The sequence below is a fragment of the Atta colombica genome, unplaced genomic scaffold, assembly GCF_001594045.1.
Source record: "Atta colombica isolate Treedump-2 unplaced genomic scaffold, Acol1.0 scaffold175, whole genome shotgun sequence".
In the NCBI taxonomy this organism is placed as follows: Eukaryota; Metazoa; Arthropoda; class Insecta; order Hymenoptera; family Formicidae; genus Atta; species Atta colombica.
The window spans coordinates 453,857-468,941 of record NW_017259266.1 but is presented as its reverse complement, the minus strand read 5'-3'; the positions used below and the strand labels follow the sequence as shown (position 1 = coordinate 468,941).

General features: G+C 33.8%; 1 protein-coding gene across 1 annotated transcript in view; it reads left to right on the top strand.

The window, feature by feature from the left end:
* Nucleotides 1-15,085, top strand: part of LOC108686335 — a 155,051-nt gene that overhangs the window by 14,761 nt on the left and 125,205 nt on the right. The gene's annotated exons all lie outside the window — the stretch shown is intronic.

Here is a 15,085-nt window from a genome sequence, read left to right as displayed (position 1 = left end):
CACACACACACACACACACACACACACACACACACACACACACACACACACACACACACACACGCTTATTAAATTCGCGTTACACTTTCAGAGATAATATCATACACACAGATCTTTTCATTATTTATTTTTATATTGGAATTTTTATTTTTAATTCTACATTTTAAATAAAATTGTTTTTATACAATTAAAATATCTCTATATTGAGTTGTTGATATAATATATAGAAGTCCAAATATTCAATGATTATAGTTTAGTGGAAACTTCCGTTTATGGATCTACATTATCTATAATAATGAAAGCAAACCTTTCATTTTGCGATTATCGTTCTATTACAACATTATCGGTCTATTAGTCGGGATAAGGCATTAAAATGATTATCTGGATCTATCGATCGGCGGCTAGTTAGCTGTTCCTTCCGCAAGTAGCTTTTACGAAGGTCAACGGTTGGGGAGAAAGTAATTTCTTGGCCAATAAATTGGCAATGGGGGATGCGAAGGGGATGTGAAGGGGAAAAAACAACGGGGAGGAAAACCGCTCGGGAAAGAAGGAGCAAACTAAGCACGACGAAATAAGGGAGTCTTTTTTTTAACTTCTATCTTTTTTCCTCGTGAGCGTCAAGGTTTTTCCGGCGAAAGATCGGCTGTCGTTCATCATCCATAGGGAAGAAGAAATTCGATGGAAGATATAAGCGCAACGACATAAAAGCGAATATATATTGTGACACACACACGCACACGCGCACACATATCTTAGATATTTTATACAATTTAAATATTAAATTCTCAAAAACAATTCATCGATTTTTATAAAATAATGCCTCGACAAATATTTTTTATTAGTATATTTTTTATATTTATGTTTATTGAGTATGAAATTATTGTGTATTAATGTTAATTTATTATAGTTTGATTAAATTATGTATTTACATTAAATAAGATATTATTTCTGTCAGAATAAAAAAGATGAGCGAGATAATTTTTTCCGTGGACGATTGTGAAAAAATTCCATTTTACTCATTAGAGTGAAGTTTGTAAATTTGTAATTTTTCGATTTCATGTGATCTAATTAGGCAAATATCTCTGCGCTTGTTACATAAATATAATTTCTTTTTATGTACAATAATTGTAATATAATAGTAATTGCATATCGTTTATTTACTACAATAACGACACAACTCAAACAAAGTTTTTTAGAAAATTAGAATTTAAATGTTTTAAAATCATTAAAATTTTGTAATATTAATTTTGAAATGTAATTTGAGTGTAATAACTGATTGTACAAAAGTGTATAAACAATAAATAACAAGAAGGTGCTACAAACCAGATTTTTATATATTATATTTCAAATTCTTAGAACATACGTTTACAACCTTATTAGATCATCCTTAGTATATACATGTTTAGAGAACACAAACTTAATAAAACAATTAGATACAATTTCTACAGATTATAGTTATGCAAAGTGTTGGTAGTATTCCTTCATATCTCTTTTCTATCGCAATAATGTAATGCTTTCAGTTTTGTAATATTTTCAGTTACATTTTTCCATTATATCAGTTACAATTAGTCCATAATGATGATAAAATTATTTAAACATGTTGAGTCATTCAATAAAAATGTATCAGCACACATTCTGTTATCAAATCAATACCGTAGATTATAGAAATTAAAATAACAATGAATAAATGATCGTTATATTCAAAATTATTAATATATATAATCCTTAATTTAATAGATAACTATTAAAGTGTTTTAATAAATGAAATTATTATACATACACTTCAAATGCGAATGTTTAACAAGAATATAAACCAGTAGTTGAAACAATGAGTCAAATTAATTCACAAGAAATAAATGCGATCAGAGTTAAAATTGAAACCAGTTCAGTCAAAAATTCCTTGTATTATAGAGTGTGAGCGACATTCTGTTGCTTTTATAATATCTTGTTGAGAGAGTGGATAAGATTAGAAGGGGAATAGAGATAGGAAACGAATGGAAGTGGAAAGGGTAGAAAAAAATTAAAAAGAGGAACGAGGCTGCAATATCCGTAGATAAGAATTAGGTAATGATTCAGTGTCGTTTTGTTTGTTCAATCCTAATTGTTTTTTTGTATGAATCATTTCAGAAATTAAGCTTTTGTTATACGACGGTTCCTTGTCTAAGATCTTTACATCTTTCCAATTAAAAATTATGATTATAGTTAATATAATGATGATCAGTAATTACCGATGAAGAACCAGTCTTTTTATTAATGTCCGAAATATGTTCATTTAGATTTGTTCCACCTTTTGGTAAATTTTACTGTTAGGTAAGAAGCAAGATTATCCAATCACATGTACGGATTACTAGATTTATCTCAGGTAAAATTTATCAAAAAATGAAACAACCGATCCTTAGTTTTGTTTTTAATTTTCTTTTGGTTTGTCCTAATTTCATAGTTGTCATAAGAAATTTTATATACAACATTTTGATTAGCTAAATGATCTAGTCTATCATTACCTCTAATGTAAAGTTTTTTAATGTATTTGAAATTGAATATGATAGTTTATTTAGACTATTATTTAAATTTACAATTACATTTATATGCTAAAGATAAAAAACTTTTCAGTGATAGATTTTATACTATATATGAAACTGTAAAGAATTTCTCTTTAACGTAGATATTATGTTTCATATTATTGTTCTGTGAGTTATATTTTAATTTTTTTCTCAATTGTTGAAAAAATGAAAGGAAGAAGATAGCTATTATTTAGAAAAATATTAATAGCATCAATCAAGTTTTTTTCGTGGAAATGAGGATGAGACAATTTAATTATTTTATTAATGAAACCGAAGATAATATCCCTTTTGTGACACAAAGGATGGTGTGAGTGAAAATTAAGGAATAGGAAGGCTACTCGAACAGGTAGCCTTCTTGTATCTGTCAAAAATAATCTTATGGTTATCAATTATAATCATAGTATCCAAAAAACTTAATTTTCCTTCCGTACCGATCTCCTTAAATAAATTGACAGTGTGACATGTAATGAGTTAAAGATTTTTAGTATTATATTCGTATTATCTAGTGGAGCCGCTAAAATGATGTCATCCACATAACAGAAGTAAAATAATAAATTAACTGATAATTTTTAGATCGCAATTTCCTTGAAATCCTGCATAATTATGTCTGCAATAATTGAAAATGGTGAACCCATCGGAGCAATGAAAACTTATTTATAGATTTTATTGAATGAAAAATATGTAGACTTAAGAACCAGATAAATGGAAGCTAAAAATTCCTCTAATGGAATTTTTATTTTTTAAAAATATAATCCCATTTTTTTTAACGCCAGTTAAATACCGAAATGTTAATTAACAAGGACACTAGATCCAGCAATATCAAAATTAATTAGAATCAAAAAATATATATATTCTTTCTTTTTTTTTTATGTTTCCTTTCTTTTTCTAAAGCAACTCTAAAATGATAATTTTTTATTTATGTCGCAAATGCGATATTAGAACAGCTGAATAACTATAACATTCGGAAGAAGTCGAGTATTTTTTCACTTCTACCGCTTTTCGAAGTAACATCACGGACATTCGAACGTGCGTGTGGACTTACGAATTAGATCTGTTTTCTCAGCCGCGAAATGCGCGTCCTATATGCCAGCTCTAAATTTACGGATCGCCGACGCGCCACGTTCTCCGTTCTTTTTAATCTTAGCTCCCGATTTAGCAGTTGTCTCCGCGTATTTTCCTGGACACTTGGTAATTTTGGCATCCGGTAACAATAACGAGACGTCGGATCAACCAACGTCGCGGCCCATTTTAGATTCTCAGACTTGTGTTCGTTTGCTCTCTCTCTCTCTCTCTCTCTCTCTCTCTCTCTCTCTCTCTCCCTTTCTCCCTCTCTCCCTCTCTCCCTCTTTCTCTTCCTTCTCTCCCTCTTTCTCTCCCCTCTCTTCCTCTTTCTCTCCCTCCCTCTCTCCCCTCCTTCATCCTTTTCTACCTCGCTCCGTCTTCGCCGTCATCTCAAGTGCACACGTTGTTTCACTATCGAACACATGCGTTATATCGTATACTGTAGGATTAACTTGACATTACAAACAAGAATAGAATGCACCAATTTATTCATCCGTCCGTTGTCACATATATAACGCAGAGAGTTTTCGATGAAATAGAAAAATATCGAATTTTGCAATTATCTTAGGAAATAATTTGCCATCAATATTGAATATACAAATGCATAATACAAATGTACAAGTTTAAATATAAATTATTAATGTTAAATATAAATTCATTTACATCTGGCATTACCGTTATATATCATTTATACAGCTGCTGAAGCTAAATTTTTTGATAAACTAAATATGATGTAAACGAACACAAATCTACTTTCAGGGGTCACTAATGGGTACCTTTTAAAACATATACACACTAGTTCATATTGATTTTTTAATTCTATTACTAAATATTCAATTCATAATTCAATTTTTTATTTTATAAAACACACACATATATATCGATATATTTTTTTAAATCTACTATAATATTATCAATCTACTTAAAAAAAAGACAAAAATTCGAATAAGGAGATAGTAAAAAACTAAAAATTTAATTAATTTTTTAAATTAAATTCTTAGTTTTTTAAATATTTTTTTTACAAAAATGCAGATCATATATACATATATTTTTTTATATTGGGAATACAAATTAGTTCGGTCCCTAAAGATAGCTCCAGCTGTTGTGAATGGTTCATAGTGACAGCTGATTTTGGCGGTTCAGAGAGGTTAAACATCTGCTAATAATATTCAATTTAGATCGCTTTGAGTTTCATACAAAATGATTGATTTTTACTGTGTTTGAAATGTCGAATTTTGTGTTAACCAAATAGCATTTGCGGGAGATTTTGATTTTCTGCTTCAATTGGAAGAAAAGTGCGGCTGAAGCCCATCGAATGCTTGTCGAAGTTTATGGTGACACTACTTCAACTGATAAATCATGTAGGGAATGGTTTCGACATTTCAAAGATGGAGATTTCAGCGTTGAAGACAAGCCTCGCTCTGGACAGCCAAAAAAATTCGAAGACAAAGAATTAGAGGCATTATTCGAAGAAAATCAGAGTCAAACGTAAAAGGAGCTTGCAGAATCATTGGGGATAACTTAACAAGCCGTTTCTGTATGATTGAGAGCCATGGGAATGATTCAAAAACAAGAAAATTGAGTGCCTCATGAACTGAAACCGAAAGGCGATTTTTCACTTGCGAACAGCTGATTCAAAGACAACAGAGAAAAGATTTTTTTGCATCGGATTGTGACTGGAGAGAAGTGGATATTCTACGGCAATCCCAAGAAGAAAAAATACTATGCTAAGCCCGGTCAATCGTTGCATCGACCTCAACATCAACACTACGGCCGAACATTCATGATTCGAAGATCATGCTCTGTATTTGGTGGGACCAAAAGAGTCTTGTTTACTATAAGCTGCTGAAACCTGGCGATTCCATTACGAGCGATCGGTATCGGTTACAATTGATTCGTTTGAGCCGTGCATTTCGAGAAAAACGGAATATGAGTAAAGACATGATAAAGTTATTCTTCTTCATGACAACGCTCGGCCTCATGTCACTAAAGTCATAAAAAAATATTTGGAAACGCTCAAATGGGATGTTTTAACGCACCCGCCGTATTCTCTGGACATTGCTCCATCTAATTACTGATTGTTCCGAAGGATGCAGCAAGTCACCGGTTCACTTCTTTCGCAGAAATCGAAAATTGGCTCCAAAATTGAATCACCTCCAAAGACGAATCATTTTTTCGAGATGGAATTCGAAAATTGCCTGAGAGATGGGAAAAAGTAGTAAGCAGCGATGGACAATACTTTAATTGATCATTCATTTTGAAATAAATGCACAAAAAAACGGACCGAACTAATTTATATTCCCAATATAATATTATAATTTCGTCAGTTTCATTCATTTTTTGTATACGAATAATAGTATATTTGCGTTAATATATGTGGTCATGTTCGCCGCAGCTATTCTCCGGTATTCCTGGTCGTTAGTAACAATACGATGTCGCATCGTCGAGCGGCGCAGCTCGTTTTAGATTTCGTGAGAGATCTTTCTTTTTGCGCTTAACCACAGGTCGTATTTAAGGCGATCCTCGTTAAGCCAAGCCCTTACGTGTCTAAATACGACGACTGCGACGACGTGACTTGTGACGTTCTTTTTTTTTCTTTTTTTTCTGACATCAATCGTCCGTATCTCACGCGCGTGGCTTTATAACAATTTAATTACTCATTGTTTAAAAGCACGATACGTTAATTACGGCTGAGCGGCCGCTCGCGTTTCAACCGAATACGCACGTCTTTAATTACGCTTACCTCATGCCGCTACACGTAGTATTATTTGTTACGTTATTATCATATTATCGACATTCATACGCAAATCGCGTTTATAATATCTTATATTCTTTATTTATAAAGCGCAGACTAATTAATTGTTCTTATTTATCCGGACACTGGCAAGATTAGGCGCTACAGTGAATTGATATCTATGTTTTATATTACGTTTTATAAATTCATATCGACAGACTAACTCGTACTACATTTATATCCATAATTATCCATAATTTCATTTTTGTATGATAATATTTCGATTTTGCGCATTTTGCATTTTGCATGCACACACACACACACACACACACACACACAGAGAGAGAACAGTTTGATAGTTGACGTATCTAAAAATTTAGCTAAAAATAATTTTGTTGTACTATCAAAATAATTATGTAGAACGTCCAAACTGATTATTAGAAACTAAAAGGTTGCTCAGAATTTTTTACAACGTTACTCATCATGCTCGAGATTATATTTCGATGTCTCTAGTAAAAATGTATGCAGATTTTTTAGACATCCATCCAGTTATTGTTTCATTGTATTCTCATTAATTGTAACAATATTACGTAAGAAATAGATAAATCGAACTTGATTTTATTTCATGGCTGAAGCAGTTTTCTTAGAAAAAATATGTGCAACTTGCGTAAATATCTGCCCAGTTACTGTCTATTGTCCTATTTTTATTCAATTAATTGAGTAGTTTTACTTTTAAATTACTAGATAAAGTTAATATACAATAGCTGTAATTGCTCAAAAAATATATCCAAGAGATCCAACAAAATTATTTTCAGATCTGTATCTAATCAAATTTTTAGACTTCAATAAAATCGCTTTTTTCTTATATTCAAGTTTATTACATATTCAAATTGTAATAAAAATTATAGGAATAAATGACATTAAAATAGTAATTTCTCGACACGTAACTCGTATAAAATGTAACTTAATTTATCCTTCCTAAAATACATTTCATCTAGACAGTACATCTCCCTTTGTCAAAGAGAAAGGTAGTATAAAGGCGCCAGTTCCTTATTTCTTATTTCTCGCAGTGATCTTTTTTTAAGTAGAATCGGGATGAGCAAAGACGTACTAACTGTGGAACAGAGACGCGCGACTAATACGCGTTCCGTGCGTTTATGGGTGACTATTATTAGTCTTAATAGACCATGTGTTACAAGTGGAAGCGTCGTCTCGGCGTCCTTTACTCGCGAGTCTGTCGCCGTTAAGAACAATGGCAAAGGAATAAGCTCCGAAGGGTCGTGTGCAAGTCTTGAGCGAGCTCTCACGTTAATCCCGCGGCAGTCGCGTGGATTACATTTGTAAACCTTGCAGTAGTAGCGTGGATTACATTTGTAATCCAGGTAAAACCTTTCATCCAAGTCTCATTTTTTTTCTTTTCTTTTCATTGTTTTTTCCTTTCGCTTCGTTACGTATGGCTTGAGTTAAGAAAGGGATTAATTTCATTACTAACGAAGATCTTGTACTTCGATTACGTTTGAATTAAATGCGTCTTACATTAGTCAAAAATGGGAATTGATATCGATTACCATTGTAACCCTATTCACCATCCAAAGATAATCGTTCAACTATTCTATCTTCAACACTCAGTCTTTATCAAAGCCTTTTCTCTCTACCCATTGTAATCTAATTAGGAATAATAAGAAAATTAAATCAAGTGAGAAAAAGATTCCTATTTTCGATCAACATGAATCTTGATGATTGTTAATGTTCATGTGAAATTTTTGCATTTGCTATTTTTTTAGTTTTATAAATTGCGTGCCGATTTAATTTGTCGGACTTAAAATGCTAATCATAAATTGTAATGAAGCTTGTAATCACAATTTTCATCGATCGTCAATTTAATAATGGTACTAAAAGAACATCTTAGGCCTCTATATAATTCGCAAATCATAAAATGTAGTTCACAAATAGTGACACGGAATAACGATTATTGCTCATAAGATACATACAGATGAAAATCAATCGCACGCAATGAAAGAACAAACGCAAATCTTCATTTTGTGTTTGCGAATTATATTTTGCAATTTGCGAATTATGTTGAGGCCTCTTTAAAGCACTACAAAGAATTTCGAAATTCGAACCTGGATCTCTCCTTCGTATTTTTCCAATTCGACTATCGAAGCATGTAGTTGTCGCAATAATCGATAACTAACAAGAGAACGTCATTTTTTAAAAGAAAGATATATAGAATGAAATTCTAAACTGATAGAATAAATCAAATAAGAAAAAAATTTTCGGTTCAATCGAATATTTGCAAAAATTTGTATATGAATATTATCAAAGATTGACCGAAAGTAATCTTTTTTATTTGATTTATTCTTATCGACCTAAAGTTTTACTTATATGAAAATTAAAATTCGTTAAACGTAATAAGAATAGAAAACGTAAGACATACAAGAAAAAATAAAACTGATGAAAATTAAAAAAAGTAAAAACAAGCGTACACAGATCTTTAGAATCGGAGCGATTTTTGGTGCGAACGGCCAGGAAATAGGAAGGGAAGAAACGGAAATTGAAAAAAGGATGACTGTCACCGATCGCGCGTTTTCGAATTCTCTCCCGAGCTATATGCCTTTCCTCTTTCAACGTTCTTATCTTCTCGACATTCCTGACTGGCTTTTCCGTGCAGGTTTTTTGATGCACCGATATCGCCGCGTATTGACACAAGTGCTAAAAAAAAGGAACATCTTCATTTTTCCGATATGATATCTCACGATCACTTTTCGAGATTATCAAGATTTATGTTATCGGTTACTAACAAGAGAGAAAAAAAAAGTTGAATGTGAAACATCATAGATAATGTAAAATAAGTATATACTAAATAAATTGATTTTAACAAGAATTTTATTAATTTATAATATAAACTAAATAAAAAATATATTGACAATATTATTGTAATATATAATATATTTGGCTGATTGGCTGGAAACTTTTGGCATCACTGTAATTTTCAATAACTAATATTGTACATGTATATGCAATTGTTTATTTAATAAAACTATGGAAATACTCATTTCACATTGAAATATCTGTCTTAACTATTTTACATCGTAATTTCGCGAGTAAGAATAGAGATTGTTTCTCCGTTGAGCCACGACGAATTGAATCGAATATAACAAACCATGACGAAATTTTGGTCCGTTTCCCGCTTCTGCCCCTCTTCCCTCATTTGTGCAGTACGAGCTTCAACCCTTCAACCCTTTGCTAACCATGCGGTCGTGCGGCCGCGCTTTATGCGACGTCGCGCTGCGCCGCGCCGTCTAAGTGCTCGGCTCGTAAACGCACCGGTGCGGGGTTGACATCCGGCATTATCGTCCCATGATTTACGTATTCTGCGTCTGTGTATTTCACCGTTTGCATCTCCTTTCGTCGAAATTTATTACAGACGCTCGCGCGGCCCGCCTTTAATACGAGGCGTTTTGCCATCGTCGCCGTTTTCTCTTACAGGACGTCTCCATCCCCTCGGCGCAGCGTCTCGCACTCTTTACCCCCCGTCTCTCTTTTATCCTTCCGCCGCGCCGCCCTCCTGCCGCGTGTTTCCTTTTCCAGCGTTTCTCCGTTTACCGCCTAACCACCGTTCGGTACGAACCGCTCGGCGCGGATTACAACGTGTAAAAGGGTGGCGTCGCGTCGGTACCGGGGGTAGCGGGATACAGGCCGCGCCGGGAAACGCTCCCAGGGGCTCGACGGGCGATAAATAATCAGATTAATGAAAAATATTTCCTGCCGCACGCGCGGGGTGGTGCGGGGCGTCTGCGCTCGAGTGCACTTACGTACGCCCGTTCGTTATCCTGCGTGCGCGGGGTAGAAAGGGGATGGACGGGCGACGGTTAGCGGGTGGGTTTATTTGCAGAAGCGTTACGTGGCGTAATTTCGTCGGGAAATTGCGAGCTGCCTCGGCATTGGAGGAATTTAGAAATAATACGAGACTTTGTATTTTATACATCCCTTCGCGTCGCTACGTTTTTCGTGCGTGTATATGTTTTTAGTGTGACGAATGGTCGATTTAGATTCGCGGCACAGTTTCGCCGCAGCAATATGTAAAGTAAACATGTGGAAGACCGTACGGGTATCGCTCGAATCTATATAAAAATAATTTAAATATTTTATGCATTTATCTCAATGTGTATTGTCGAACACGAAATCGTTGAGGTAGATTCAGATTTTGTATTTCACACATTTTCGTATTTTATGACAGCAATGGAAGATTAAATTTAGTGATAATTTTATAACTTTAACATTAACGAAAAGGTAACGAGTTTCAGAGAGTTATTTTCATTTTATAATGAAAATAGATCCCGCAGCTCTAATGCGCGATGTATTTCGATCATACTAAAATTGATGAACATAATTGACAGGAAACAGCATTTTAGTAAAAATTGACAAATAATTTAGTCTGTACATTTTATGATTTTTTTTTCTTTATTTAGTTTATAACAGATAGAAAATTGTAATTCGTGACATAAAATATATAAATTATATTATTCTTGACATTTGTCCGAAATAAATTGTCTACAATAAATGCAATAAAGTAGAGATGATGTTATACAACTTGAAAATATCTTAGAAGTTTTGTACATCTCGGTATTTTATGACGGGGAATGGTTGCTTTACATCCGTGCCATAATTCTGTCACGTTAAAATGAATGTAACAAGGAGATATTTCTGTTACCATCGTGACTACCGTGTTTCAGCAATTGCATATACGGGTAAGGAGAGCCAACCGTAGATTGCCTCTTCTTGTTATTTTAATATAGTTCTATCTAAATTGCAAATAAATGTTAACCATCTACGTAATTAAATTACTAACGCATTACATGCTCGTTTTATTTACCAAGAAAACTTCTAAAATTATTCGCGAGATATTTTTCAACCGTTATTTAAATTTTATATAAATAATGCTGTGTATAGGCATATCCTTTCTCCAATATACAAATCAAAACTATTTCTGGAATAAACTACTTCAGTTAATCGAGAGAGTATCTAATTGGTTTCGTCAAGCTTTATTTCTTTTATCACAAACCGATCCGGCGAAAACGCAAGTGATAACCGTCGTACAACGTGTGCAAAATTTGTCGGTGCGATAACAAACGCGCGCGCGCGCACGCACACACATTCACACCTTTGTCGAGCAAAAGTTTTTAATTAATCGTCTGTGACCAAAGTTTTTGATTGTACTAACAGCGCCGTGGCCGACGGAGGTGAATAAGCGTTCATTCGACGCATTTGAATAATACCTCGGCGTTTCGCGCATTTTCTACCGACACGGTTTCCCATCGTAATACTTGTGATTTATAAATTCCGTCCATCGAATTTACGCGATTGTTACACGTGCAATACTGGTTAAGCGATTGGTACTGAATTCTATATGAGTATAGATTTTTTCGCGGTGTAAATGTCAAAGTGTCAGAAATCCGATTAATTAAGGATTAAAAATGAAAAAAATTTGTTTTTTGTTAATACAGAATAAATTCTGAATTAAGTCATAGCAATTAAATTAACATGCAGTGATTTTGCGTATATGAAAAAAATCGCAATTGTTTGCCAATTTTTGCGTTTTTATTATTTTCCTCATATACCTATTATTAAACATGTGTGACAAAGTATGAATTCACTGGAATTATACAACGATTTTCACTTTAAATACACAGAAAAAACAATTTTACTGAAGTATCTAAAAATTTAGTTAGATCTGAAAATAATTTTATTCGATTATTAAAATAATTATATGGAACGTTAGATGGCAATGCTGCAAAAATTTCGAATATACTAGCAACTAGTTTGAGCATAATTATTTCGATGGATCCAACAAAATTATTTTCAAATCTATATCTAGATAAATTTTTTAGATAGTTTAGTAAAATCGTCGTATTTTTCCATGTATAATTTTTATTAATACGAACGCACTTTTATTTGTAAAATTACGAATGGATGCGTCTCTTATTTGCATCATTGCGCTCGCATGTGAGAGTCGTATGCTACGGAAATGCTCACCGTACGTACGGTAGTAAAGATCGCTGCATGTATATTTTGTGCTTCCGCGTTTTATTCTTCATTCGACCGTAACGAACGACCGTAACGAATCTAACCCGCGTACATTCTTGTCAACCGGTTCTCGTTAGAAAGTCCGAGAAGACGGCGCTTATGCACGGAACTGGAAAATCGGGAAAAGCTTTCCGGGGTCAAGTGGAATGGATTGCGCTCGCCGACCAACTGCGCCAACGGCGGTCGTAAAAGGTGGACGTGTGATTAGTTTTTGCAACAGTGGTTGGCGAATGAATTTAATTCTCTAGATGCCGAAGCTATCTCGAGCGTGGAACAATTCCGAAATGCGTATTGCATGTAATTCTTTAAAGTACTCTAACGCTTTGAGGCATCGCTTGATGGCACAGTTGAAAGAGATACAGATTTTGTAATGATCTCAGAAGAATTTCAAGGAAGACTAAATAAGATCCACACAAGACTTGTAAATTTTCTATTATAAAACCTATTACAAGCATAACATCGCTCCTTTTAAAAGTGATATCAAAAAATCAAAACTATCTTGTGTGTATAAATACAATATAGCAGTTTATAAACAATAATTAAAACATTAGGTGGTCAATTTAATAAAAATAATACACACGCGCGCGCACGCACACACACACACACACACACACAGGCTTTATAATCAATTACGTTGAAAAATATTTGTATTCTTAACGATTAAATGTCATTTTTATCATTTTTGTTCTACATAACTTATTGATCTCATAGAAGAAAAATTTCAAGGAAGGCTGATGTTTTCACATAAGACTTTCTTGTGCACCTTAAACAAATCCTTAAAAATCATCTTCTTTGAAGTATGACAATTTTGATTTTTTTTTAATCACTCTTTTTGAGTCATAGTTCTTTAATGATTTTTTAATATTTATTTTTGATAATTGATAGAATAATGTTTACCTAATTCTCATTTATGATAATTTGAAAATTATGTTTTTTTTAAATAACGGCGTATCACTTTTGAAGTAATCTAATAATTGTAAAATGCATTCAAATAAACATTCTTTGTCTATTAATTCATAAGACATATATAGCACCCATAGAAGCCGTAATCGTCATTCTGCTTTCGGTATTTCAAAGAGATCTTACCACTGTTTACTTCTCATTTCACTCTCAGTATCTCTAGCGCGGGTCTTAAATTCACGTTAAATTTCGTTAAGCTCCAGCCGAACGGGCACTCGACCTGCTATTCAATATTTCAGTGCAATTAGGTGGCAATACTCCTCCGCCGTACGGTGAATTATTCAGGAAAACTCCAGAGTGAAAATAAACCGACGGTCCGGCGGGGACTTCGAAGGCCTGCTCGGCAGAGGATCATCCATTACTTAGCGCGCGTTAACGCACTTTGCCTGTAAAACGCATTGCGCGCTCATCATCGTTGACGTTAATCGAGATCGAACTAGGGTCACGGTGCCGTCCCCTTAGGAATACATAATGAGTTTTCACAGAGGAATGTATTCACCTATGTCATTAATCGGCCGTCCGGTGTCGCTATATCGTTGATAACGTTTGAGTATGCACTCCGTCAGCGCAACTTTCCGCCAATCGAGATGAGGTTCGTGAGAAGATTAAAGCTTCGTATTTTACTTTAAATGGAACGACAGTTACAAATCGGATTTTTGATCTTTTATCGTAAAGTTTATATATAATATTATTATTATAGAATTTGTATAAAAGAGCACGTGGATTTGACAGATTCAAATAGCACTCGATAGATCAAAGATTTTGTAATTATCTTGTCTAGTATTATATAGCTATAATTTTCATACGAAGAAAGAAGGTTTTGCTGAAGTATCTAAAAATTTAACAAGAAACAGATTTGAAGATAAAATTGTTGGACTATTAAATGAATGGAAAGAAATGATTTGTTGAAGTTTAAGAATTTAGCTAGACAGATTTGAAAATCATTTTATTGGATTGTTAAAATAATTATGTACGACGCTCAAAAGGTTATTAGAATATTAGAATATTTTGTAATTCATCATGCTTGAGCTTCCTGTATAATTTTGTGATCTAACAAAGTTATTTTCTGTATCTACCAAAATCTTTAGATATTTCAGCAAAATCATTCTTTCTGTACACATTTCTTCCAATTACAGTGGAAAATGGAAAAGAGAAGATTATTGTTCGCTATTATGACACTGATAGATTTGGCATGTAAATGATACAAAATCTTACTCCTTTTAATTTAATTTCGCCGGAGAACTTCAATATTATGTCTGATTTTAATTCCGAGGCATTTTTGGGATTGTTCATAAGACATTCTCTCCCCCTTTACCCCGTCATTGTGAAACTGCAACTGTAGACGAAAATAAATCATGATGCGAATGCATTTCCCCAGAAGAGAAGTGAGACGTAGTGTATTCATTATAAAGGTGCAATTAATCACGAATGTTTCATGCTAAAAAAAAAAAGAAAAAGAAATGGGAAAAAATGGAAACATCATGGGCAGCGGCATTCACGCGCCACTCAACGGGAATAAATATATTCTGTCCACCCGGCCAACACAACTTTCCTCTCATCATTCTCTTCTGTCTACTGACAAGAGGAGGAAGGGACCACGGCAGGGCACTGACATAGTAGTCCTTGCGATCTATCACTTAGCGCGAAGCAGGAGTACGCTACATGCTCGTCTTTCGCCCTC